Source organism: Falco biarmicus, chromosome 3, assembly GCF_023638135.1.
Source record: "Falco biarmicus isolate bFalBia1 chromosome 3, bFalBia1.pri, whole genome shotgun sequence".
NCBI classification, from domain to species: Eukaryota; Metazoa; Chordata; class Aves; order Falconiformes; family Falconidae; genus Falco; species Falco biarmicus.
Genome location: NC_079290.1, coordinates 16,296,643 through 16,324,466, shown reverse-complemented (window position 1 = coordinate 16,324,466; position 27,824 = coordinate 16,296,643). Strand labels below are relative to the sequence as shown.

Below are 27,824 nucleotides of genomic sequence, written 5' to 3'. Positions count from 1 at the left end.
AGCCAAGGCATATTTGGTATATGAGGCTTCCCAGCTTCACACTTGATAAATCTATACTGCCTGTACTGAGCTTTTGCAATATTCTACAGATTCATGGAAAATGAAGAACTGAATGATAGGAAAATGGTGCCTGGCAGAGTTAAGGTTTATAATGTCAGCTGCAGCCGTGACTCCTGAATAGCATGTGCCCCTGCAGACCCTTATTCTGCAGCCCTTAGGCTGGATGTTCAGGAAAAATGACTCATACATCATACCACCAATATACCTTATATATCTAGAATGAGTTGCCCATAGAAATTCACCTGGGCCTTGTACATTGGATGAAAACTGCATGCTAATATAAAATGTGCTGGATAGCTTCTCTGTGGTATTCAGGTACCAAGGAAAGGCTTTGGTTGCAACAGCATGGAAAGATTTCATCAGAAGGTTTTGTCCTCTGAGTTTTGATAGGACTTTCCTCTTTTGGACATTCTGCAAATATGTAAGTATCACTAAAAATGCTGTGGTTGCTCCTGTAGTTCCCAGCTTTTCCTCTGGTGGCACATTTATAGCCATGCCATGTGGGAGTTGAGAAAACTGTCTTTTCTTTTACTGTCAGCCTTTATAATTCCTAGCCCAGTGGCTCCTTGCTTTGAAAGAGAGATATGGAGGATGCTGTCCAAAAAAGCAACATCTATTTATGGAGACAGTGAATACACAATGAGTTAGGAGATGGTGACCAAATTGTGCAGCATTGTTTGTGAGTCCTTGAGGACCAATAAAAATAATAGAACTGCAACTGTAAATAGCTTATTACAAACATCCAATTTCTATGCTTGGAATTCAGGACTGTCCAGACCGTAAAATTAATCCCCTTGCCTGCTGGACCTTGGAGTCAGGGCTGCTCTGCCAAAGGTCACTCAGTTCTCAGTGATGGCATCATTGCTGCTTTGTTTCAGCTCTTCAGCTCTGTGCATAAACATTTGCTGTGCTTGGTTACCATTTGGGATTGCATAGAGAACATTGGGAAGATGGGGTGAAGTGCCACAGCCCCTTCACAGCTAAGAATTTCACTTCAAGGAAAGGCACATGAAAGGACCTGGGTACTAAAATTCATGTATCATTGGATGGTTAATAGAGGGATAATGCCAAAAAGGTTTTGGGCTAATATTTGAAATGATTGGTGAAGGAGTGATGAGAATTTGTAGTTATAGCTAAGGTTAGATGTAGTAAAAAATGCTTGATGTTCAATAACTACTAGTTTCAATTTTGACTCTGCCATTAATTATAGTGTCTTTAATATTTTTTCAAGAATTTTAGACTTTTAATTATTATATATTAATCAAGAATATTTAGAAATGCCTAAAGTGGCTAACCTGAGCTGGGTTTTTTTTGCACAGATTTGCACTGATGTAACACACACAGATAAAAAACTGCTGTAACTCAGTTTGCATTGTTATTTTCATTTTTTTTTCAAGTGTGTTCTTTCCTTTGGAGCATGAATCTCACAACCTATAAACTGCTTTATGATCTCTGGTGGTGGTGTCCTGACCTGTAAGAGAAATGAAACAATATCCCCCTCTTACTCCTCTCATATAGCTCATCATGTAACTGCATAATAAAACTTCTAAGTTAAGATTGTACCGGAAACAATGTTTAACATGGTTGTATGGACCATTTCTGGGTCTTTCACATCAGCAAGCATATAATATAGTCCCTAAGGGAATAGAAGGCATGTAGATATATCCTCCTGAATTAAAATCCTGTGTCACTACCACCACAATCTATTGATAAGACATTTTACCCCCCTGAGTTGTCTGTTACAGTTTGTCTTAGGTAGCAAAAAAAAAGACAGAGCTGGGTTTCTGGAACAGATTAAATGGAAGTATAATTTTGACAATGCCTAACTGCACAGCTATTATGCTCCACTTTCATATCACAGTTGAGATATCTTGTCCCATATCCCCATCCCCTAAGAACGCAAAACTGGCCAAAGATCCTCTTGAGGGTCAGTGGAAAAGAGAACTTTAAAGGTGCTTCATGGCCTTCAGAGATGAGACTGAAGGTTGACATGCCTGATGTGCCCTGGCCAGCAAGTGGGCTGCTCTAATACAAGTCCACTTGTTGAAGGGCACTTCATCTCCAGGCTGCCGGGAATCTTTGCCTTGTGCTGTGCCAAAATGGGCCAGTATTAATAGAATTGCCACTTCTCGATAAATATCAAAAAAAGGTAGATGTCCACACAGATCTGTTGTGAAGCCCAAGTGTTAGCAGCCTACTTCAGGGTTGGTGGTGCCAGTAAGAGTCTGGCAGCAGCCCAGAAGGTACATGGATGTCTTCACATTCAGCTTAACCCACACCATCAACACCAAGTGGGAGATGGATGAAAAACTCAAGGATGCTCTCATTAATTAATTATTTGAACTGCATTTTTACACCAGCAATCAGTGTCTCCTGTTGCTTGACAGACAGTAGACAATTTCCAGTTTTCCCTGTACAGGGTCCCCGGTGTAGCCCCGCAGTGGTTGGTATAATGCAAAACCACGCATCAAATATGTGTGTCCACCCATGCCAGTGAGCAGACCTCTTCTGGCACCCGTAGGCTCCAAGTCAGAAAAGAGAGCTGCACATGAAGGCCTGGTGTTATAACAGGGACCTAAAAAGTTCCATCTGAGCTGCAGCTGGCACTTGCAGGCAGTACTGCCCACTTTGCACGGGGCTGTGAGTGGGAAGGCAGGGTCTGCTCCTGCAGCTCTCACCAAAGCAGGCAATGGAGGGATGACCCTTCTCCTCGTCCTCACTCTTCTCCCTCCGTCTCCCTTGGCCTGTGAGCTGAGGAAGGCCTGTCTCATCCTGCTTGTGTGTGCAGTGCCCTGCAAAATATGGTCCTGATCTCATCTGTGGTTTCCAGGCTTTGTTATAGGACAGAGAAACAATAGGCATTTTATTACCCTGAGTGTATCATTCCTGTTTGAATGGTCCCTCAGCATGGTGTTCTGACTCCAGGCTTGCCGAAAGAGGCTTGCACAGTAATTAAAAGATTGTTAATATTGCTAATGCTGTTCAGAGCATAATTCCACATCAAAACGCTACTGGGCTTTTGGGGCCATTTAAAAATCCAAGTTTTATCCCACTTCAAATTCAGCTTCTGAGCCTCCCCTCCACAGTGGATCAAACCAAGGGCATGAATCCAACCACACTCTGAATGAAGCTCCAGAGTGTATAGCTTCAAGTCATCATTCTATGTGTGAAATTGCACTCTGTACTGCTTTGTATAACAGAAGTACTTGGTCGAGTACTGTTGTGCTATATCACACAGAAATGCAATAAAATGAACTTTCCCGGTTGGTTTATAATGTCCCAGCAGTTCATACACTGGAGATAAAACTGGTAGGTCCCACTTCCTGATAGAAGTTTATCTCAAATAGAGCTGAGAAAGACATTCACACTGTGACCCAAAAGATGGCTCTCACCAGAGACCTCCATCATGTTTCTACAAACTAAGGTACCACTTGGTCTGCTCTTTTTTACTCTTTCAGAGGCAGGAAACACAACCTGAAGCTCTCAAAGTCTTAAGTTAAAATTGTTCTGCCCACCTGGGGGAGATTTAAAGAAAATAATGCTAGTCATGACAGTGAGGATCTGATTTTCATAAAAGCTCAGCTCCTATTTTGGCACAGAGCTAATTGGCTAGAGTCAAAATCTGTCCTCACATTAGCAATATTATCAAAAAGTTTTTCACCTGGTGCTTATGTCTTGTGAGGGTCTGAATATGGCTGTTCATCAAAATCAGAGGTTTTCTCAGTGGAAAACTGAGGTTAGAGCATATGGTTTGAATCATGTGTGGTAAAGTCTTCGGAAGTTTTTCACATCGCTGCTCTAACAGGTAGGATATTGTTTGTTTCTCTCTTCTCTGTTCTCTCAACGCTGTTTCTTTTTAACACAGGAAAAAACATTTCTTGGCCCTCCATTTAGCCTTGATGAACCTGGAAGCTGACTGTATTTCACTTCACTGCATTAATTCTGTCAAGCTAACATGAGAATGAACTCAACTTTGCTGGTAAACATATACCTAGCACACACAGAAAGTAGCTCTACCAAGTTACAAACATGTCATCTGTAATGAGCCTCCTGTCTAGGCATACTCTGCATGTCCTCTTCATCTCATAAACAAAGAGTAAGAGCTGTCTTTTCTGTGTGAAAACTGGTATAGCATTTGTGGCAGCCTAAGGTTGTTCCCAAAGACTGATATGAAAAGCAGTTTATCTGTGTTATGGTCAATGTATCATCCTTCTCACACTTTTTGAGCCATTTTTTGAGAATGATGAATTGTAGTCATCACCACATTCAATTAATTTTACTCAGCTGGTTCTTATAGTGTGTTTGTACCAAATGTCCTCTAACAGCTGATAAATCATCCCTGAGTGGCTGCAGAGGTAGCAGCAGTGACATACACTGGACTGACGACAGGAATGTGTCACACCATGTCTCTCACCCCCTCTTTCCAGAAAGATTTTTGTGACCTTTGGTGGCATTTGCAAGAAGCCATTTTATCCTGATGTTGCATGGCTCTATTGATCTCTGTGTAGGATTAATCTTAGACAAACAGGCCACATAATTTATGTAAACTCTACAGGTAATTAAATTCCTTCCAGCAAAGGTCAGGGCAGAATATTTAAGATTTCATTTGAATAGAAATTACAGTTAGAAATGAAGGAAAAAAAAGAGGGAAAGGAAGAAATTTGGAGCTTGTCATATCAATTATTTTAGAGTAACTAAGAGGACTCAAGTTATTTCTCAGGGACTAAGATTCAGTCTTCATCATCTGCACTCACAATTAGGAAATGTTTGTCTGTAATGACTTACAAATAACTTCAAGAAATGTTCAAACAGTTGTAATGGATAGTCAATGAAAACATCATCTTTTTTCAAAGAGACCTGAAACTCTCCTTCCTAAGTAAATAAGCCCTAAGCGTGCAAGCGTGTCTTTGTAACTGGTCATGATTGTAATGCTCGCTCTTCCTTCACCAGCATCTTAAAGCTCATGGAAAACATTATTTTTCTGTTTACCTTCCAGTTTCACAAATCTTTGGATTTCAGTGTTCAAGCTTGTCTTCTACAAAAAAAAAAAATTCATTCTGGGGGCAAGCCCAGAAGCTTATAGGAATGCATGGCTTCTGAACAAGGATGCTGAACAGCACAAACTACCTTATGGTAAGATTTTATGCTTTGAATTCTATCTTTTTTTGCCTGATATGTTCCAAACTATCAGAATGTAGTGTTGTCTTTGGGAAAGGCTTGCATAATTTTTACTACTTATCTGATGAAGTGGTCTCTGTCTGGATACGACAAGACGGTCACAAGGCTGAGCAAGGACCCAGGCTGGAGACAGAGATGTTCAGTTGGTGAAATCTTTGGACCAACCCAATCTATTGAGATGGTTTGAGCGAGTGTCACAGTCACCTTCCTGTCCAGCTGAAAAGAGTACACATTCACAGAGATGGCTGCGGTATAAAGCTCTCAGTTACAGAATGGTATAAGGGGTAGAGGTAGGAAAGAGGTGACAAGTGCACTGGAAAGCGAGCTGCAACGGACACAGAGATGACACTAAGATGAGAGCATGATTGCATATCTCAGTGTCATGACATTGCTTTACTTCCCTTCCTGCAGCAAGGACCTCACCGAGGTCTGGTTTGACGTCACCATCTTCAGGAGCTCTGCATCCCTCACACCTCACTTCCCAATTTTGAAATTGTTAGATTTCTAAAACCTTGATGCACAGAGGGACCACACAACCTCTCTCTCAGCACCCTGTTCCACTGCTTTAGTATCACCAGGGCAAAGAAGGTTTTCCTTATAATCAGTCTGAACCTCTCTTGGTTTGGTTTGGCCCCGTTGTCTCTCATTCCACCCTACCAGGCACCACTGTGAAGACCCTGTCCCTGTCTTGTGGGTAACCTCCTTGTAGGTACTGGCATACTGCTGTACCAGGTCCTCTCCTCCAGGCAGAGCCTGCTCTGATCCCTCAGCTTCACCTCACAGGGCAAGTGTTCTGGCCTCTTTTGAAAATGGATTCAATATTTATCCCTTAATACCATTGCCCCTGACCTCCATAGCCTTTCAAAGAAAATAGAAAGAGGAGGCCTTGCAAGGAAATCAGCCAGTTTTCTCGTGATTTTTTGGGATACTTTTTGGATGTGGCCCATCTGATTCCATGGGCCAAGTACGGGTCAAGTTCTGAGGAGTAATCCTTGATTGATCCTCATCCTCTGCAGGTATCTCTTCTCCTTGAAGCCCCTCACTAAACACAGAGGCCAGTGAAGGCTGGTGCAAAGACAGCGTTGATTGCCTCGGCCCTATCAGTGTTTGCTGCTATAAAGTTCCCTGTCCCATTCAAATGGGAGTTTGGCTCCCAGGTACTGTAAGCCTGTGAGCATCAGCAGTGAAAACTGTGACCACAAAAACTGCCATCGCTTTGGGGCATTCAGTGACTGTGGTGATCCGTATAACTGCAACCACACAGTCCCCACAAACAACAAAATTGTGAATAGAGGACATAAGCTGTGATAGGAAGTGTTTCAATCTGAGTAGCATAAATTGACATTAACATTGATGTGACTCAGAGCTGACCTAGGCCCTTTACAAGGATGTGCTGATGCCAGACAAGCTTTCCTTCCAAAATCCTGTTGTGTAAAGGACTTCTAGAAAAGATGCCTCTATTAATCTCTCTTGGTAAGTGAAGAGAGAACTATGGGCTTGCCTGGGTGATGGCTGGGTGAAATGCAGTAGCTGCCATGCCAGGAGCCAGAATAGACAGCCATGGATGTGACTTCTGGCCTTAAAAACTTAGAGTCAGATAATTTAGTGAACAAATGAGATTGTTTTGTAATAAATGGTTGGAGGAAATTATTGTGTAAAGGTAAAAACCCTTGCCCCATTCAGCAAGTGGTGATTGCCAGGAATTCAAAACCAAAGAGCACCTACAGCTGCATCTTAGATGCCAGCTACCCAACTGCTGAGCACATGCCCAGTTGCTCTGAGATAGCTGCAGCACCTGCTGTTGCTGCAGGTCCTGTGGCAGATCTGGTCCAGTCGCAGTAGCATCTGCCTCACCAGCTTTGCAGCAGTACCTTCCATCTTGTAGCTTAGCTGCCTTTGTTTCAATTACAGCCCCATCTGCCTCCACGCTGGCTGTCTCTGTTTTTGATATGATTGCAATCACATCTGCTCCACCACTGACTGCTGCTTTCATCATGATTATAATGTCATACACCTTTGTGCTTTCTGCTGCTTTGCTACTATAATGATACTGGCATCTGAATCGTATTTTGACACAGTTGCTTAAAACATCTGTCCTTGTGCTTGCTTGACAACACTGGAGTGGCTGGGCTGATGCGAACTTCAGGTTCATCTAAACCCATGTTTTCTCCACCACTGGCCATCTCCACACACTTATAGAGAAGATGTGAGCACTCTGCAATAAGCAGATGGGGGAAAACCTGCTGCTGATCTTTGCCTCATACTGCAGTTGGCGCAGCAGCTATAGTGCTAGCCTGGGCTTTGGGAGAGCTACATTCAGATTCCTGCTTTGCAACCAATTTGCCAAATAAATCCAAAAAGATTACTTGTGCCCAGATCTGTTGTGGAGTTCTACACTCAACATCACAGTTGCTGGTTGTTTTCGCTCCAAAAAAAGCCTTAGTGTCCCTGACTTAAAGTTCCCCATGCAACAGATGAGGGAAGTTAGAAGAACGTCAGGAATTTTCTCAAAAGTTGCATGGAGAAAGGGCCTCCACATAAGAAATTGTAATGACATAGGCACCTTCTCTCATGTAAGATTCATAACTTGAAACCATCCCCTGGAGGAACGTACCTGTTTCTTTTCAAAATGGAATTAGGCTCAATCCTTCTTTAAACCACAGCTGACATGCAGTAGCAGGTGCCCACATTCCCCTCCATGTGCAAGAGCAGCACTGAAGATGGCTAACAGAGGTGTGAGGATTCAGCAGGTATCGGCTGTGAGATTGAAATTACCCCTCCTGCAGATTACCTCAAAATCTGGTGGCTTTTGCTGTATGCGAGGTGGCTGTATGCGGGGAAATTTCTCTTCTACAGGCTCTGCATACAGGGCTTAAACATTCACCAGGTGGGAGGGGAAAGGGATGGACCATGCATAAGCAGTATGTGTTGTTATAACAATAACCTCAGGTTAAAAATAAAACTAAACAGAAGGAAAAAGAAATAGCGCTGTAACTCTGCTCTGAAGAAGGACTGTTGTTGCAGGACATGGAAAAACATTAGCTGGTGAAATCCTATTGTTGCTTGTTTGATGTGTTCACAGGTTTTCCCAGTCAATCTCTGCCATGTAGTAAAACTTCACTGTTTACCCACAGAAGTAAAGAAACAAAATGAACTTTCCCATTTTCTTGTAAGTAATCGTACTTTCAGGCCAAAACCTCAGCCCCTCACACATGTCCCCTTCAGGCCTGTCTTCACTGACATATGCTGGCACACCCAGTATTCTTTATTACAGGCTTCAACCCAAAAGCCATATAGCCATGCTGGCATGCTCCGCTCAAGCAATTAGTCACTCTGGTTGAGCCAATAAGCGTTGTTAAGAGGCTGGGCTCCTCAGCTTAAACACAGCACTTGCAAATATATTGATTTGGGTTCAGACTCCTAATGTGTCAATTTATACGAATCTGTACACGTCTGTCCTGGGATGTTTGTATGACTCCTCTGTCTTCTCATTAGTATAATACAGCAACAGATCATAATGTCCTCCCCTCCCCTCCTCTCTTGATATGCAATTACAGTGCATTGCTCCATTACATCCGCTGCAGCATTGAGTGACGCAAGAAGTCTGGGATGTTGCAGTCTGACACTGATGGGTCAAGCAGCTCCATGTTTGCTGAGCTGCATGCACTTCTGTAGTCTCCTCAAACGTAGCAGGCTCTGTCTGGGTGCTTACATTTCAATAAGTGTGTAACATTTGCAGAATCAGGAGTCCAAATCTGCCATTGACATGAGCTGCAAAAGCAGCTGGTCTTATGCTTGTCTAGTCAAACTAGACCAAACCTCTGAACCTTTTGAGGTTCGCCCATCACTAATAATTAACGTCTGACTTTGATAAAGCTGACATTTGGTTTATAAAGGCAGACTAATAAGCTCCGAGAAGGCTTAGAAATCCTGTCGACTAATGTATTGCATTACAAATATTAAAAAATACTGTCAAAATTAACATAATCTACTGCTGGGCACGTTAGTATATTAATCTGATTGGAAGCGTGACCCCTTTTTGCTAACTTTCCAAGTGACCCTGGTAAAACTGTGACATTTCTAGATATGTTACAGATAGCTGTTTTTTACAGACCTTTAAAAATATAAGATACAGAGAATGAAGATATAAAAAATACTGGTTTTTTAAGGCTTTTAAAATTTCTTTTATAGGCTTTTCTGCCCTTTGTATTTAATGAGTAGCCCAATGTTTTATTTGCTTTAGGCAACTGGTTTTGTCTGGGCTTTTTTCTCTGGCTTTCCATTTTTGAGGCAGATGTTATCTTTATGGTTAAAGAGGTTTGGGCCTCCCTCTGTGATATTTAAAGGGACCCAGAGCCTACTGATTTTAATTTGAGTGGCTGCAGCTAGCAAGTAGTGGGAGTTACTGACCTTCAGATGACATGCATGAAAGGACAAAGTATGATGGGAACTTTGTCCCATCTCTCTGTGTTTTTGTTGGACAGTGGCTGTAATGCACATCTGAATCTTTTAGGTATTTCTTTTCCTTCTCCTGCTGTGTGGATGGACATCATCTGGAGGACACTGAGGCAGTAGAGGATAACATACCAGTCACACAACAGGAAAAGAGGAACAAAATAAGACAAAATGGTATGTAGGGAGCAATGCATGTTCTAATGTCCTCGTGTTCTCATGACTCAGGGTGAAAGGTTTGCTTGCAATTCTCAATCTATTTGGGAGCACAGCATTAAAGCTAGGTATAATATTAATGGTAAACCTTAGCCCTCACTATTGGCTAAAACAGTTTTCAGCTTTTGACGTTCCTCCTTTAATGCAGAGTTGTTTCTTCCTACTCCTTTTCTACTCCTTGTCTTCTGTGAGCCTGGGAGCCTGTCTTTGAATTAGAGGTCTTCAGCAGGCTTGTGGTGATCATTGCCCTCTTCACTAAACATTCTGGGTGTCTCATTATGCCTTAAAGGGATCAAAGCCCAATTTCCCTCTTCTCCATCTCCTGAAACGTCTGTTGAGGGGTGTAGGTAGGAGCAGTGTGTCCCAGCTCCTCCCGATCAGGCAGCAATTAACATACCAGGAACGATGGTACACAGACCGTAGAGGATGTGTGGGAACCTGAAAAAATATGAACTAAGAAGTAGAGCAAGTAGAGGGGGTAATGAAGAATGGAAAAGTCACAGAAGAATGGAGTTCTTAAACTTCTTGTGAATATACGTTGATTTAATCAAATGATATTGGGTCAAAAAAAATTGGGGAGAGTTTTTAAATGTCTTTTTTTTTTTTTTTTTTTTGCTTTGGCAAAATACACACATACACAGACATTTTGGCAGGAAAAGTCTGTTAAGCCTGAACTGCATTTTTCCTGGTGCTTCCTGGTGCTTTTTTTCCCCTTTTTTTTTTATACCCCCCCCCCCCCCCCCCCCCCCGATGAGCTACTGAAGATGAAAAAGAAATAATTTTCTTCCTGCAGGTCTAGGCTACTCAGAGCTGCAGGGAGTTGAAGGTGTGCGTCTCCTTTTTTGTGTCCTGGATACTGGCAGAACTGAATTCCCCAAAAGTGCTGGGCTGACTTAGTGGCCACCTGTCTGAATTGACTGTGTTGTCCCTAGCTCAAATGACCACCCAGCCTGAACTCTGCAAGGGGGGGCTGCCAAGCTGTGGTTAGTTTCTTCCCCAAATAGCTCTAAAGTGTGGCTTGCTGTGTGCTTTAAGTAAAATTATGCTACTGTTCAGTTCGCCGCTTGATTAAAATGTATCTTTCAGCATGTAAGGGTGGGCAGTGACTTCCTGGGATTAGAAAGGGAAGTGAACTGGCTGGAAAGCAGCAAGGAAAGATGTTGTTTATGAGTAGCGGGAGGGCAGAGTAGCATGTGTTGCTGAAGTTTGGGACTTGGCCACATTACTCAACTCCAGTTAAAGCTCTGCTAAATTCACTCAGAGTCCCATTTTCTTTCTTAATAGTACACACAGGAACGCTTTTACCAGAAAAGTGATTCATCTGCTGTGGTATTCTAGATAAATTTCGGGAGAGCAGGGCTCCCATGGGCTGACAGTGTGAACATTTGCCCAGGACAAATGCCCTCGCAGCCTCTCAAGTTGGCTGAACACAGACTTCTTAAGATTTGCACTTTTTCAATATGTAAGATTTCACTTGGCATAACAATTTGCTTCCCATAATAAATGTTTTAAACAGCTTTGAAAGTCCTTGCTTTCTCAGAATTTTGGTGGGGTGCCGCCCTCCCTGGGCTCCAGCTGCTGCCAGGGAAGCTCTGTGCAGGGATGCTTGTCAAGGAGAGGCTTCGTCACCCGCAGGGACTGCAGGTATTATAAACCCATCAGTACAGCCGCTACTGACGAGTTCTGTGTGAAGCATGAGTGAGCACGCTCAGGTGCCACTCCACTAATTTACAGAAACAGAAAACTTAGCTGTTTTGAAACGCGAGGGTTGCAGTGGCTGTCAGCTTAATGGAAAGAGACATTGTCTTCTTTGTTTCTGTTTCATGGAGAAAGAAGTTGATAAAACAAACCTATTTTAAGCCTTTTAATGAGCAATTGTTTAGAGCAGTCAAAACATTGGCTTCCTGAAGAAACCAATAACTAATATAACATTTTTACTATAGGTATGTGTGTGTATGTCTTAGAACATGAAAAGAAAACTGTTTATAACCTCCAGAGTCATTTGGAGTGGACTGTAACATCCCTCACAAGAAGAGGTCAAGATTTTTGGGTTTGGCCCAGGCTTTGACAGAGGCTCGTTTTCTGACAGTAGGAAATGGTATTGTTCTCTTCCCTCTTTTTCTCTGTCTGTCAAATGAGTAGGATAACATGCCCAGACACATTGGAATCTATTTCTCTAAAGCATCTAAAGATCCTTGGATGGAAAACAGTACCTATATATACTGAGTCTGTAATTTCTGAAGTTTTGTGTCTGTATACTTTTCTGGCTAAGTATATTTACATCTTAACAGAAATAAAATCAAGGACGCTCCAGCTGAAAAAACCAAATCTGGGTTTGAGCTTGAACTAGTTTTCCTCTTGTCCTTTTTCTTTTTTTTTTTTATCCTCATTAGTACTGTGCCATACCTACCAGCTTTTTTGACGAACATTGAGAAATCCCCCAGCTGATATTAATGGTCAAGAAGGAGAAACTGAAATACCACATTTTTGATGTGAATTAGTTATTTTGTTATGCTGAAGAAACTGCTTATTTTGATGGCAGTGGCTTCTGTTGTGTTTATGTTCCTCCACTGATCTCATCAGGGTGCCAGATGATCCATCCACACAGGACCTAAACCAGCTGGGTCCAATATTAATGAGGAAAGGAGCATGTTAATTGTAGCAAGGGGTTCAGACACTAGTGCTTCAAAGCCAGTTCAGCCGGACCAGACTGAGTGAGCCTCCCTGTGCATGGCTTTTCACATGATCTTTCATCATCTATTGAACATAAGGTCTACATGGAGACAGACATTTCACTGAAGAAGTTATTTTTGCCTTTAGCCAGGGGCACTGCGACCTGCCATCTTCCTCTTACAGGTGGCAGACTGAGTGATTAATCAGGACCATCTTACCAACTGTTGGTTTGAGTTTATTTTATTTTGTAGCAATAAGGTGAATTGGCTCTAGACTGGAGCAGGGGGGATTTCCAATTATTTGCTGTGAGCCACTCTCCTTCAGCTCAGACTTGGTTGGGTTTTTTTAGCTAAGGGAAATGTTTCCCTGCTGAAAGTCTATTTTGCTGTAAGAGGCAGGGGTTGCACTGACATTCTGGTGGTTATTGCAGTGAATCTCTTGGTCTCTTAGGTTTTCCATTTGATACTGTTCATTTTGTTTTTTAAAAATCTGAGAAACATGGTGGTGCTTGCACGAACTTTTAAAATTTTGCTCGGGCACAGGGTGGATGCTGATGGTTCTTAGATGTGCAAGCCATTGCCCTTCTCTAACAAGCTCTGGTAGAGCACTCACAGCCTGCTGGTTTTGAGAGAAAGATCATTGGCACCAGTAAGGTCCTATGGCACAAAGTCTTTTTGTTGTAAGCTGGAAAGACACCCAAACATCAGAGGCAGCTGTCAGCAACCCTTGCTGTAGCCCATAGAAGTGAGGTTTATGTGAAGAAGGTCTCTGGTATCCAGGGGTTCTCCTTCGTAGTTCCAGAGATGAAGACAACAGGGTGACCATTGCTGACAGGGACCGCTGACAGACATTAATGGATCAAATATTTCAGAAACTAGGATGCAAGGGCACTTAAAATCTCTTTGACTCTCTTTCAAACGAATCAATAATTTTGTTAAAACTCTGGGGTTTATGAGAAATAAGAAATGAAAGGAAATCATAGTTACAAAGAGTGCTTATTTTATATGTGATTGCTGTATTTCAGCAGGTATGTGAATTTTGGTCATCCTTTTCACAAATGAAAACACAATGTGAAGGATGTTGTGATCTCAGGCAAGTTTGTAAGATAACATCAAGTGTTATTTGGACAGTTATGTTTTCTGGGGTTACTTAAAAGCCACAGCTATGATTATCCCCAGTAAGAGTCCTTTCCTTTTAATTTACAGTAGTGCTCACCATGCTCACCATATTCTTTTTGCAGCCTAGGTTTACTGACTGTGTTGATTCACTGGATGCATCAGTTTGCTTTGAGTTTTCTATATAATGCTACTCTAAATATTACTTAAGAACAAAATACTTGTTAACTGATTTTATATTTCTTGTTGGGAACTTATGGTTGTGAGCTAATAGTATCCTAGTTCACAACTGCTATCCCTATCTCTGTCATCACTTGCTCTCTGGAATTTAAATCTGTGTTTTATACCTCTGTGTTCGAGATCTTTATTTTTATATATAGCCTTTACCCATCCTAGCCAGTATTATTTTCATACAGAGATCGGTTCACATTACATACCCTCTTCCACCCATCTCTGGACTGGGACACTTAGAACATTACCAGTATTACATTTCACATCCAATCATCAGCTAGTTGCAACTAGGAGAAGAAAACGTTTGTTTCCATCATGTCATCCCATTCCTACTTCACTGGTCAATATCTCAGTTATAGTTGTGATAAAATTAGTTCAAAGCATGAAGAAATTCAACAACCTATGTTCAGTAGTCATCAAGTATTGATAAAGGAGTCAAAATGGACAAGAACTTCAGCTGAAAATCTGGCACATGATGGGAACTTGTATAGGTCTCTTGGAGTTTTCAACTTTAAGAATCCTGTTTTAGGCAGGAGCTGAGTTTTACCAAAGAGTTTCAAAAAGAAGCAACTGCATCTAAGATTCTGCAGTCTGTGAAGCAGAGCAGCATGTTTTCTTTCATTCACATCTGTGAAGAAATTTCCATGAAAGACATTGTAATTAATGGTTATAAATCTGGAAGAGATCCTTATCATTACTCCAAAGTTCACTGTACCTCAGATTCATGGTCAAAAGTTAGTGGGAAAAAGTGATGTGATACATATATATATATAAAAATACATATTTAATATACATTATACACATACCTATGAATATGCATATATTTAAAGATATACATATATTTATGTATATACATATATATGCATAAAATAAACCGAATCTTTCCTATGCAATGGCTTCCCAGCTCTTCCACAGCTTTCAGGATCAACCACATTATGCCTCACATAGCAGATTCACGTCTGCAAAAGGTCATTTTCTGTCAAGTAACTGTGCTCATATACAAAGAGGCCATTTCTACCTTGTTCCTTCAGTTTGTCTGTTCTGTGATCAATATCACAGTCTAGACCTAGATGACTGCAGAATCTGATTGCAGCTTAATTTCCCATAAGAGCAGCTAGACCTGCTGAAACAGCTTGAATATGCAGCACTGAATAAGCAGGCTGAGCGACAAATGTCCTCTCACCATATTGGGAAGCCCAATTAGCACAGCAGAGCGCATCTCGCTATGGTATTTTTCTCCCCATTGGATTTTGAAAGGATTGAGCTCTGGGACAGTCATAGTGAAGTAACGGAAAATAACACTGGTGTCCATCACTGAATAATTAATTCTAAGGAAACTATAGAGGTGAATGTGTGGTTTTAATTTTTCAGTTTATATAAGGTTTGCCTTAAATGCATGAAGATAAACTGATCGTATGTTAAGCACTTAGTGACCACTAAGGACTTTAACCTAATTCTTCCTTAGATTTAACTGGGGCAGTGGAAAGAATTACCTTCCCTACCAATCCTTGTCACACCACTGTCAGATGACACTGTCCCCTCGGTGTGGCTGGAGGTGCACCTGATCTACAAAGTTTACAGCCTGCAGGCATAGAGCACTAATGAGAGCAGCAAGCTCATTATTAGGCTTGACTGCATTCGCTGACTAATGAGGATGGGTAGCTTTATTTTGGGTGGCATCTGCTTTCCCTAATGCCAGCAGTGTCCCTGTCTCAGTTGCTTGTGAACTGTCTCCTGAAAGGCTCCACTTTAAGGCACAGCTGAGGACAAACCTGAATCAACACCAGTTGACTTTAAAATTCCCAGCTGTCTTTTGTGGTGATTTAAAAATGCTTCATGTTTAGGTTTTTCCCGGTTGCACAAGTGCCAGCTCTGCTCGGGAATCAGAAGGGAAAGCTTGGGACCACTAATTGCATCCGCTGTCACAGTTTAAGCCGCTGGTGCATGTGAGTCAGTATCTTTAGGTTCTCGGAGACAGCTCTTGGTCTGGTTTGCCAGATGAAGTGACCTTGTCTCTGCAGAGCTGCGGCACTGAGGTTTTGCTGGCTGAAGGGAAGGTGTCGAAAGGCTCTTTTCCCTCGACAAGCAGCCAGGAAGGGAAGACAGGAGAGAAGTGTGCCAGGGGATGTGCTCAGATGACTCACCTCGGTTAGGTAATGCCTAAGCTCCCATCAGCAGCAAATACAAGCCAAAGTAAAGTCAGGGCACATTTAGCCAGCAGATTGGGCTGCACAGCTTATTCCACCATGGGGACTCTTGGCTGAACTTATTTCTAGATCTTTGTTTTCTCTTCCTGTGCCAGCTACCTCCATTGAAGGTAACAAGGAGGAACCTGCATATTACTTTATTTTTATGCTGAGAATGAATTAATTCAGCTATGGAGGTGTCAGTGAAAACAGGAACAAATACAGAGAATGGATGTGGGGAAGGAAGGGAAGTATTGAAGACAAAGGGCTTAGGTACCTCCCAATCAGGGATCGCTCATACAATGGGCCATTAAAATTTAGCTGAGTCGAGTGTATTGTTTTTAATTTGTATTCCCATAACATACTCTGTTAAGGAGGGTGTATGCAGCAAATGCATATTAATGATGCTACACATTTGCATATTATAGATCCATAATACCAAGGGTGTAGTAAAAATCTTTATGAAAAGTGGTGACTATGCAGCAGTCAATTTTCTCTATATCTCAACCGTTTTAATGCTTTTTTTTTGCGCGCGCGCACACATACACACACAGAAGCATGCACAAAATCCTTACAACCGATAGCTATACAACATTAAGGGACTAATGATCTGCAAAATTCCATTTATAAAAGATGAAGAAATGTTAGATTTATATAGAGAATCATCAAATTATCTCTTCTTCTGGAAGACTTCCAGTTCTTTGTTCCTTTGTTCTAAAATTTTTTAAACCAACAACCTGCCAAATGCATTGGTTTTTAAAATATGTATTTAATCCACCTCAGTTTTACTGCCAGGAGGAGATTATCCTGAATTTCATTTTCAGAATAGTTTGTACGGCTGAGATACAAATGCCTGCAACTCAACTGTTTACAGTGAAAACTAGCCTCATCTGGGCTAGCTATGGGTTATTAGTGGTCATTAACTGAGTAAGAAAAGTGTTAGTGGTTATTCCAACATACGTGAACAGGCATGGACCCTCATGTCAGAATAAGACCAGCAACACAGTCTTCAAATAAGTCTCTGCTGGTCTAAATGCATAGTTAAAACCTCCTTTACTGTGGGTAACGCTTTGGACAAAACGTGTTGCATTTGCCTCCCATCAGTGCAACCTACTGTTCATGAATGTTGTTACTGGTTCAAGTGAACTTAGAAATGTGGTAAAGCAGAGGAATAACCTGGCCAGTTATACCAGGATATGAGCAAAAGTCTTGGATGCCACTTGTCCGTCTTGGTGAGGGAAGATTTCCTGGTGTAAGAGAGAAGCTTGTGGCGCAGATTCCTCCTGGCTTTGTTTCTGCCTCCAGGGGAATTGGTTGGTTTGTCACTGAAAACCTCGAAACTTCTGTGTAAAGGCTAAAGGCCAGGGACAGGCAAAGATTTCCACTCTCTTTTGGATGAGGTTTTGTGCTCTGAGAAGCAGAAGAATCACTTGTAGCTGCTTCTCGCGAGAAGAGAATCATGGCAAAAATGAGGAAAGGTGGACTCCAAGCTCACAGCATAAGAGGTTGATGTTGGGAGGTCTGGCTGATCACAAGAAGCTTCTGGCTCAGAGAGCGCTGCACAGTTTCCCATCAGCCAGTTTTTTTATATGGACATTCACGGAATGAGAGTTAATTGATGTCTAGGTCAGTATGTTGCCTGGACATGAAATGTTTGTTAACTCGCCGCATCCCATCATCTCATTCCTAAAGAAAGTGCCACCACTGATAGGCCAGAATGAAATGAAGGAACAGGAGTTGTCTGGTCTGTGACGACACCTGATCGTTTTCTCACTGTAGCTTCCTCAGTTGCTCCTGCCCTCACTTTTTCCATGGCACAGTAGGTGCATTACAGCAATGCTGCTTGCAGCTATGTACTTTGCTGCATACAGAATAAAAGTCTAATCTGTCTTCCACTGATGTTCACAGATCTTGCCGTTGACTACCGTGTGAGCTGGAGCATATCCTAATTTATAGAAACCAAATGATCTTTACAAACCCAACAAAGCTAAAGTAACATAAAATCATCTTTGGACCTGCTCAATAGCTTTATATACTCAGCAACACTTTCTTTAAGGACTGTAAATCAGAGGTTTGGGAAAGCCATTTTTCATTCTACAGACAGTGTCTCACTTTAGGAGTAAGATTTATATTTCCAGTTTATGCACAAATCTTCATCCCTTGCCTATTAAGGGATAACAAAAGTGGAACCCTAAAGAGTGAAGACAGGTGAGGGTCTGAATTTTAGGTATATATGTCTCTCTAATCTTCATTTATGTTTTTAATATCTACAAAAGTATTGTTTCTTTTCAGATTTATTTTTAACCTTGAAAAACAAAGACAACCCAAAAATATATTGCACTCAGATCTTCAATGCTGAAAGACAAGGAATAGTGAAGTACCTGTTTTGTGTCCTTCTGTCTTTTCTACTTACCTGCAGAGTGAGGAGATTAAAATGCAGAATAATGGACATTTGGCTGGGATAAGGAAGGACATACCCCCTATCTCCTGTGTGCCTGCAAGCAGTTGTCCATGGCTGTCCATTCCTTGGGGTACCTGCAGGTATATTCGACATGCTTTAGAGGTGCCAGGGCACAGCCACTGGGTCAGTGAACTATGTACATCCATCTGCTTCAACCCCTGTATAAGGTTTATGTGGGGGGTAATGTTTAAAGGTTAAGGCAGTGACCAAAAAAAAGTCATCCCAAATATGTAGCCTTATTGTTGGGCGATGAGAGGACAGCAATAACAAAATTCCCCTAGGTATGAATTTTATCTTGGCTATATTATTGTTTTCATGCAAACCAAATTTCTCCACTGCTGTAATCCAGCTGATTTTGTGAGTGAAATTAATTGGGACAGAATAGACCTAAATGTTTTGGATGGCTCTAAAAGAAATGAGGGAAATGAGTATAGTTTTTCAGGGAAATTAAGTGGATGCAATAGGTATTAGCCTTCCTAACAGGCCAGTTAAGGTCCATGCTTACCTCTTGACTCAATGTTACTCAGTCCCAAAGGGAATCTCCATGAATAAGAAGTGGAAGCAAAAAGAGTCAGGACCTTGCTATTTTTTCCTTAGTCAGTTGAAGGACCAGTTGCCCCATCCTAGTCCCTTTAGACCAAAAGGGAGTTTTACCATTGACGTTAATGGGAACAGGACCTGGCCCAGGAACCGGCTGCTTTGGATCTGCTTCTGTCACTCTTGCTGCATTGTTGCTGAGAGTACAGAACATCCTCGCCTTCCGTTTTTCACTCCTTAATGTTTCCTTAGAATGCTTAGGCGGAGAGTGACTGTAAATGCTTAACCTTTGTCAATGGCAGACGTTCAAGAGAGTTTGGCTGCCTCTTTCTATTTCCTTGTGGACACTGATTTAAAAGGCCATCCAAAACATTTGTTCAGAAGGATATGACTAACATGAGAATCTGTCACTGTGTAAACACAGCGACCGAAAACTATTTGGCAGTGTTTTGTATCTACCGGCTAATAATTAGGTATTTACATTTGCTTTAACAGCACCAGTTGTGATGATCTAATGTAGTTCAGTATTTATATGGACAGCTCATCAGATTTTTTTCATTTTACAATGATTCAGCATAATCACATGAGAGATAACATTTAAAGAAAAGTACGTATTCCAATAACCAATGTAAAATTTCAGTCAGGACCACATTAGGAACGACATGCTGAGCTCACACAAGAACAACGCCTGCATTTACTGGAAACGTTGCAGTAAGGGTGGGTGAAGTCATTGAAAACAAATTGCTGTTCCCTTCCTAAATAGGCTTAGGCTGGAATAGGGTCCTCTGGGTTGTGACCAGATTTTGCCCTCACAGTCAGTTTGTTCCACAGAAACTGGGTAAATTCTCTTGGGAAACAGATCTGCAAAAATGTGCATAAGAATTTTGGGGAGGGGAGTGATACATGGATCTAACACTGTCAAAAATATATTAAAAGCCATAAACTATTTCCTGTTGTTTGGGCAGTTTCAGAAGAGCACATTCATGTACTGAATCTTTCATCAGTGCAGTAGGTATAATGTTATACTGATCCAACTGTGTCAAAAGTTATGTGAACAACAAGTATATCAGTCCGTAATTCAAATACATGTTATTCGCTATCATGAAAACTACAAAGACTATGAAGCCTTAATGATACAGATCCAAGTACACATTGATAAGCTTGAAGGGCATATGATTTGTATTAACTTGTGTACCTTCCACTGACATTGTTTTCAGAGCATCATAAAGGAGTAGGAAAATATTGTGCAATAGCCAGTACGAACAAATTTGCTTTTGATTCTCCTTCTACTAAAGAGTTTGTGAAAATGTTTGAGGACAAGACCTTTTTTGTGCCCACTCGAGCATTACCCTGTTTGACTGTTTGCAAGAAGCAGAAAAATTCACGTTTCCCCACAAATATACCTCAGATCACCCCAACAGATCCTAGGAGATAAGGAAAGTCAAATAATGTACTCTGAGAACCACGGGAGTGATAGACTTCCCCATGAGCATTCCAAATCTAACAATGGCAAAGGTAATTCTGTGCACAGAACCACCAGCAGTACTACTGCTGCTCAGTACATTCGGTTCTTCACATTTTTTATCACTTATTTGGTACTTTGATAAGCTGAGGAATACATTTCTGTGCAATACACTTTCAGCTCAGCCAGGTTAGATCTCACCCTGGTACTTCCACCTCCTGTGCAGTATATTTTTTCTTCTAAATCATTAATTTCATACCATAAGCACTTTAGATAGAAAGTTGCAAGATACTATGGTAGAGTAATAGAAATGAGGAGTCATCAAATCCTTCCCACTGCTTTGGGGGAGGAGACAGCAAGGAGATGACAGGGGACAAGGTGAGAAGATGGCAATACCATGCTATGCACATCTACCTGTACCAGCCAAGTAACTGCAGTTGGGAGTGGTATATTTTTTTGATAATGACCCTGAAAAATTGAAACTGTTACAAATTTTTTTTCCCCCTATGATTTCTTTTTTCTCTACTCTGTGATCCCTGACTCTTTCGTGGATCACCAAAGGCATAGGTATGGCTTCTGGGCTCTGTGGCCACTTACATTACGTGGATCCTTCTACATTTGAGAAGTGATGCTAAGCCTCTGGTAAAGGCTTTTCAATATTTCTAAAACTAACAGTAGTGGAATTTGATTTCTGTGGAGAAATTTGGTAGGGGCAACGTGAGGAAAGGAAGAGAGGAGACTCACATCCTAGCGTGAGATATTTTTTTCCTAGAAATTTCTCTCTCCCTGTTATTTCTTGCTTGAGCTGATCAAATGATCTAGTAAGAATGAGTCGTCTTTGCCAATGTCACCTTTTCGTTATTTCTCCACTCATAGTGCTGGCAATAAAAGACTGCTTCAAAGAGGAAAATATTCTCAAGATCTTGGCCTGCAGTGCTCTGAAGATGTGATTAACTTGCCAGAGGTATAGACAGCTCTAAACTCATTCAGAGCAAGAGTCTTGGGACTAGCTGGTGTATTTTGGATGTTTGCCAACATGGGAATGAAACAGAAGCATCTGGATATTCTGCATTCACACTGCAGTGGCAATGGACTGTCATTTCCAAAAGCTGGACATGCCTTTCATCCTGACTTCAGATGTGCTTCCTGAAGTGGTCACTTTATCTCTTTCTCCTCATTTGCTCTTGCCACCCAGAGCTGTGAGTGTTCTTACCCTCCCATCCATAGGCTCGGTTGCTCCCTGGCAATGTAGACAAACAAGCCCAGCACTTGCACGAGGCTAGTTAACCTGGTTAGGGCAAGCTGGGGACTGCTCATGTGAGCATCTCCACCAATAGATCAGATGGGTTAGTAATTTCCAGTTTGGACGCAGTGATGGAGGTCATGTAGCAATAAAATAAGTGGAAATGGATTTAAACTGAAAGAGGGTAGATTTAGATGAGACATTAGGAAGAAATTATTTACTGTGAGGGTGGTGAGGCACTGGTACCTGTTGCCCAGAGAAGCTGTGGATGCCCCATCGCTGGAAGTGTTCAAGGCCAGGTTGGACATGGCTTTGGGGAATCTGGTCTAGTGGAACGTGTCCCTGAGCAAGGCAGTGGGGTTTGGAACTAGATGATCTTTAAGGTCCCTTCCAACCCAAACCATTCTTTCACTCTATGATAAAATGAACAGCTGTGGGAATTAAACTCAGCTGAAACAGCTGGAGCTGAAAGAGGATGTGTGACTGCATCCTGAGACAGCCAGGCTAAGTAACAGAAGCAACTGAGCTGTGTTTATACAATTTCCAGGCACTTAAATGAAAAGATTACCCTAAAACCTGCTTCAGTCACCGCTAAAATACTAGAGCATCCTGCCATCTGTTCCCCAATTATAAAACTAACATGTCTAATTAACATCTCTTTCTTTTCTGGTCTCAGATACTCACAAAAAGAGGGAAAGAAGTCTGAGAAGCTGATTGCAGAGAGGAGCTCTATATACACTTATACAAATACAAAATGACTACCCATTAAAAAAATATAAAGCTTAAAATTTTGCAACACCTAATTACAATGCCAAGAAGAAAAGCTCTAATAAATCCTAACTGGCAAAAATACAAAAATAAATCCAGATGAATCTTCTTTCAAAAGAACCCAAGAAACAAAAAAAACAAAAACCCAAAGAACCCATGAACTGGAAAACTTATCTGTAAAGGGTGAAGGATGCTTGTTATATTCTGTTATGAATTTGTCTCAAGTTTCTGATGAAAGTATCTTGAACAAGAATAACATTTGATAAACCATTACCTTATTTAAATTCTTAATATTTGTGGGAGTTTTCCATATTACAGACCATGTGTATGATTTTCAAGAAAGGCAACAGGCTATTATGTGTCCAGTTCTGTACTGAAAACTAAACTCCCCAAAATTTCTTTAACTCCTTTAACCACTGAAGTACATTGTTATAACCCAGCTGGTAATACCAGCTTGATGCATCTCATTAGAGAAGCTTGGTTTTCAGCTGCCAATAATTTTTCTAATCTTTAATGATTTGGTGTTTAATATTCCCTGTTATGTGCCTGCTTCAAATGCATTTTTTCCCTAAGCAGATTGGGTCAGCTGGTTTCATGAATTAAGTCAGGAAGAAAAAAACCAAAAAAAATAGACAGAGGTGGTTTGGTTTGATTTGGTTTTGCTGAAAAAAGATGGAGAAGTTGTTTCTTGAAATTTCTATTGTTTCATGGTTTGGAGTACTGTTTTGAATTTTAGAGGCACTTAAGACTGGTTTCATGGACAGTCTTTGGCTGTACCCACAAAAACAGCCTACATTTGTCCTTCAATGAATTTGTTTATGTGTCTTCATCCAGGGCATCTTAGATTTTTTCCTTGTAAATCCTCTGAGAATTTTGTTTTTACCAATGATGCTGTCCCCCAGCCTGACTTGAAAAGATGCTGCTGGTGAAAATGTTGGGACTTTGATCCTCCACTAAGGAGATGTGAGTGGGTCTAACAGAGTGAGGAACTGAGACTAAACAGGCATGAGAAAAGGTCTCTATCGAGAAAAAGAGACAAGGGTTTCCTCTTCAGAAAAGTGCACTTACTGGATTAGGTTCCCTGCCAGATCCCAAAGCCGAACCCGGATTTCCTGAGTCTGCTGTCAGCAAATCTCTGTGAAACCCTCTGAAAAAATGCCCGGTTCTCCTTCAGAGCTGTTCACAGAGTGGACAACAACCTGTTACTACTATCAGTTTCTCCTTTAAGCCTCGTGGCAGAGGCAGATCTCAAGTTTCCAGCCCCCCAATGATTTGTGTGGGTGTCAGCACTGCTCTACACCACAGAAAGTCTATCCTTTTCCCCCATTTGATGATATAAAAGTTGGAAAATGACATTCTTAGGAAATATGTGAAAAGACTAAAGATGTAATTTCAAGGCAAATATTAAAAACTCAGATTTAAGGTTGTCTTGGTGATCCTAATTCAACTCTATTATGCACATTGATACAGTAATTAAAGACGTCTTTGTACCCCATTTTTTTCCATGCCAAAAACTGTGTCTTGTTCATTACATAAAATGCATGTGCTCAGGACTACATAACAATAGAAGGATCCTTACCAGAAATACAGACCAAAGGAATGGGGCCCAGAATAAATAGGAGATGTGCAAAATATTATCCATCTATTATGTGAAAATGTTTCCAGAGAGATATGAACATAGAAGAAAAATACACTTTCTGGGCTAAAGACACATACCGCTGCACACAGACATACACATACCTATTTCCTCCTCTTCTTGATTCTGTTTACATGGGGGTGATTCCACTGCAGATGTAATTGCTATTTCCTGGTGACTCAGGCATTAGCTCTCCTGCACCACGTTTACAGACACAACCCCTTCAATTCAGCATTTGCTTTCTGTTTCAGAAGGCTCTTCAAATGAAGATTTATACTCAGAAGCGTAATGAAACAAATAGGGACAGTTTTCTTTAGCATTATTTGGGTAAAATATTGCCATAGGGACAGAAAAATTACCTTGATCATGAAATAATGTCTGAGATGGATTATATCACAGACATAGTTCTCTCCTTTTGGCAATGTTTTACTGGTGCTCCCTTGAAAACCCGTTGGAATTTACATCCTCTATCTGCATGCATGTACACATATTATATTCAGTTTTTCAGACTGGCTTTAACCCAAAATCTAATTTTTAAACCTGTAGAATTATGGATACGATTTTGTATCTGCACTTTGTTGGTGTAATTTAGGTCCCTGGAACAAGCAGCAAGACTGCACCCTAAATTACTAAGCTGCAAGGTACGTCAGGTGAAATAATATGTCATTGATGTCATAGAAAGTATCTCATATATTTTAGAAAGCAGAACTTCCTCCCCTGTATTTTTTGGTTTGAAAGAGAAAGACAAATCTGATGTTTGGTAATAAAACCCCAGCCGTGCTACAGTCTCTTTGTCCCAGTCCTACAATGCCATGAAACTGGTAGCTCTCTGCCTCTTAGGATTCCCACTATAAATTAAATCTCTTCATGGTGTAAAGGAGAGACTTTTCAAACCTGTATTGTGCTTTGTATTCCCCTAATGGAAAGGAAGTATCGGGGCAAAAGAAATGTAATTGAGCATTCTTCTGTCTTGGTTGTTCTTGGGTGCTGGAGTGGCCCTTTGTGCATGTGGGTAAGGGGGAAGAACATTCCTGAAGCTGCTCTAATTTATGCAAGGTACTGGACTGACATCTGGCTGCCTCTAGACTCCAGGGGAAGATATAAGTGGCTTAAAGCCAGTTTGGCCTGCTCTAGTGATGAGAGCAGCTCAGCCAAATCAGAAAATCTGGCACTTAAATATACAAATTATAATAATAATATTTTGGGGCAGAGGAAAAAATAGATGCCAGCCTTAGCAAATGTGGCCCAATGGTGATGCACAAATAAACCACCATCTGCTGGAGACTTTGCAAGCCTTTAAGAATTGCACTTTTGAGTTTGCAGACTTTTATTAAAATAGATAGATCATCAGGGCAAGGTTTAGGGACAGATAACTCAGCTGTGACTTCCATTTTGATTTCTTTCAAAAGCATGGCACTTCCAAATACTATCAGTAAGGTTTCTGTTTCCCTTCACAAATCTGCTTTAATTTACTGTTTGGATTATAAAAGAGGGAGGAAAAGAGTCTGATTGGATACTCCTGTGCTTCTTCCTTTATCTTTCTGTGCGCTGACGTTCTGGGATATACTATCTTTCCAGAAAAATGCAACAAGAATTGCAGTTAGAATCTGCTGATTTTTGATGTTAACTAAATGCATAGAAGGTACGTTGTATAGTATTTCTTCCATCTCAAAACCTCTCTTTTTTGGCCGTTGACACATGCCACTAACATAACTTACACATATTTTGTGGTTTTGCTCTGTGAAAAGGAAGTATTAAGCTCTGAGACACTCTAATAAATTTGTTTGGTTTTGATAGAGATTGACTGCCTGAATGCTACCATTTTTACCAGCCATAAATTGCTCTACAAGCTGTTGGACGAAGGACCTTTCATACTCTGTTTTGACTTAAACTGGATAAATCGTTTGCAGTGATTCCTTCAGGAGGTGTCTGTTCTTTCTATTGTGTAAATTTGTCTTCAAATGCATTTTCTAATGAATTGCATCATTCTCAATCTGCAGATTGCTCACAAGTAATGCATTGCAAATGCTTGAAATTTTAGGTGGGGTGGTTACCAACCTACCTGTGTGGTGTTTTTTCTGGTCCCTGTAAGATAGATGCAGTTATCAAAAGCCCATGTCTGTTTCAAATGCAATATTACTGTTACTGTCAGAGTTTCCTGGAGTAACATCTAGAGACTGGCAGTAGCATCCTGATCAACCTGTGCTGACAAGCCACTCTTGTGAGTGGAAACAACATGATGACAACAATTTGCGATTTAAGCTCTGGGCTCATCTACTCTTTCTGGGGAGAGAGCGGACCACACTGGGCTTCTGCCTTGTGGGAAACGAAACAGTCCGTGAGAAAGCGATGTAAGCCCCATTTTCCTGATGAAGACCTGAACCGCACAGTGATTGAGTGGTGAAGACTACAAGGTCATGATAAGGACTGGAATTCATCCTAAATCGTAATCCAACATTGACAATCCAATAGTCACTCTTTAGCCACCTATTTGTGTCAATCTCTCCTCAGGAGAAGACAGGACTTTCCCTACCTAGTATCCCAGTCAGTGATTAAGAAGATGACTGGCAATACACCTGCCATTGTCAAAGGGTTAACCTGACTATGAGATTCATCCTCCACGTCACGCAGCACTGCTAAATATATCTGTTATTGCAGCTTATTAGATTTGCCAAATGTCTACATGTCTCCCTGACTCCTAGCTCTCAACATGCCTTTGTCCAGCTGACTCATTGATTCATGACGTCTTTTCGGCTGCATCACTGGTAGCATTGATGTTTTTCATTATTTACTGATCACCAGGCTTTTTTCTTTCTTAAATTTTGCTCCCTTTCTCCCCCTGCAGCATTGTCCAAGAGAAAAAAAATCCAGTTTTACTAAACCCAAAATTACAAAGAGCCACATAACACAACTGCTGGCTGCACAAACTTTGAGAAGCAGGGTGTTTTATGGTCCCACACAATGGCAGTGTCATAAAGGAAAGCTAAGTGGGTTCCTTTGTGAGCTGGTGGGGTGGCTTTATATCAGAATAAGAAAAACAGCTGTGAAGCTTACCAAAGCCACTTTCAGAACTATATTTTCACTGAGAGGAAAGAGAGAAAAAGACTAACAGAGAGAACGTGCAAAGAAACTGCTTGAAGAACAGGTGTTTCCTGGCAGGTCAGAGCACAGTAACCCAGCTGAAAAAAGAACTGTGATAAGGCATAACATCAGCATGGAAAGTGTTCAATATTTTCCCAATCACAGCTATTGTTCTGCTTAACTGATGCTGGCAAACAACCCTGCTGCAACCTTTTAGGTACAGAGGATCAATGAGCTATTAACAGTGCCACTGGATATACTGATATACAGAATAAGTTTTATTATATTGGCAGGACAGCTGTAACTCCTGCTTCCCTTAGTGCTGGTATCAGGAGTTCTCCATTCTGCTTGGCTCTGTAAAGTAGAATAAATACTTGGATGAAATCTGGTTGTTAACATTTTAGGTTGTTGTGAACTGACACAACCAAGGGCGTACCCAGTGTTAAAAGAAACATATTGATTGCATCTCTTTGAATATTTCTTGTCCAGCATGATGCGCATGCTAAGCAAATCAGGAATGGTTGA

At 41.1% G+C, this 27,824-nt stretch overlaps 2 long non-coding RNA genes across 3 annotated transcripts in view; one reads left to right on the top strand and one right to left on the bottom strand.

Annotated features, from left to right (window-relative positions):
• Positions 1-24,009, top strand: part of LOC130145900 (uncharacterized) — a 61,656-nt gene extending 37,647 nt beyond the window's left edge. Inside the window, exons 5-10 of one of the 2 annotated variants that reach the window (XR_008820729.1) lie at positions 5,057-5,193; positions 9,752-9,867; positions 18,531-18,652; positions 19,750-19,826; positions 21,448-21,770; positions 22,491-24,009. This is a non-coding gene — a long non-coding RNA (uncharacterized LOC130145900). Of the gene's footprint in view, positions 1-5,056; positions 5,194-9,751; positions 9,868-18,530; positions 18,653-19,749; positions 19,827-21,447 lie in introns of both variants that reach the window. The other variant, XR_008820730.1, reaches the window with a different exon arrangement.
• The window catches only part of LOC130145902 (uncharacterized), a 43,320-nt gene continuing 27,251 nt past the window's right edge, over positions 11,756-27,824 (bottom strand). Inside the window, exons 2-3 of the long non-coding RNA XR_008820732.1 lie at positions 18,525-18,646; positions 11,756-14,553 (exon numbers count right to left, since the gene is read on the bottom strand). This is a non-coding gene — a long non-coding RNA (uncharacterized LOC130145902). The remainder of the gene's footprint in view (positions 14,554-18,524; positions 18,647-27,824) is intronic.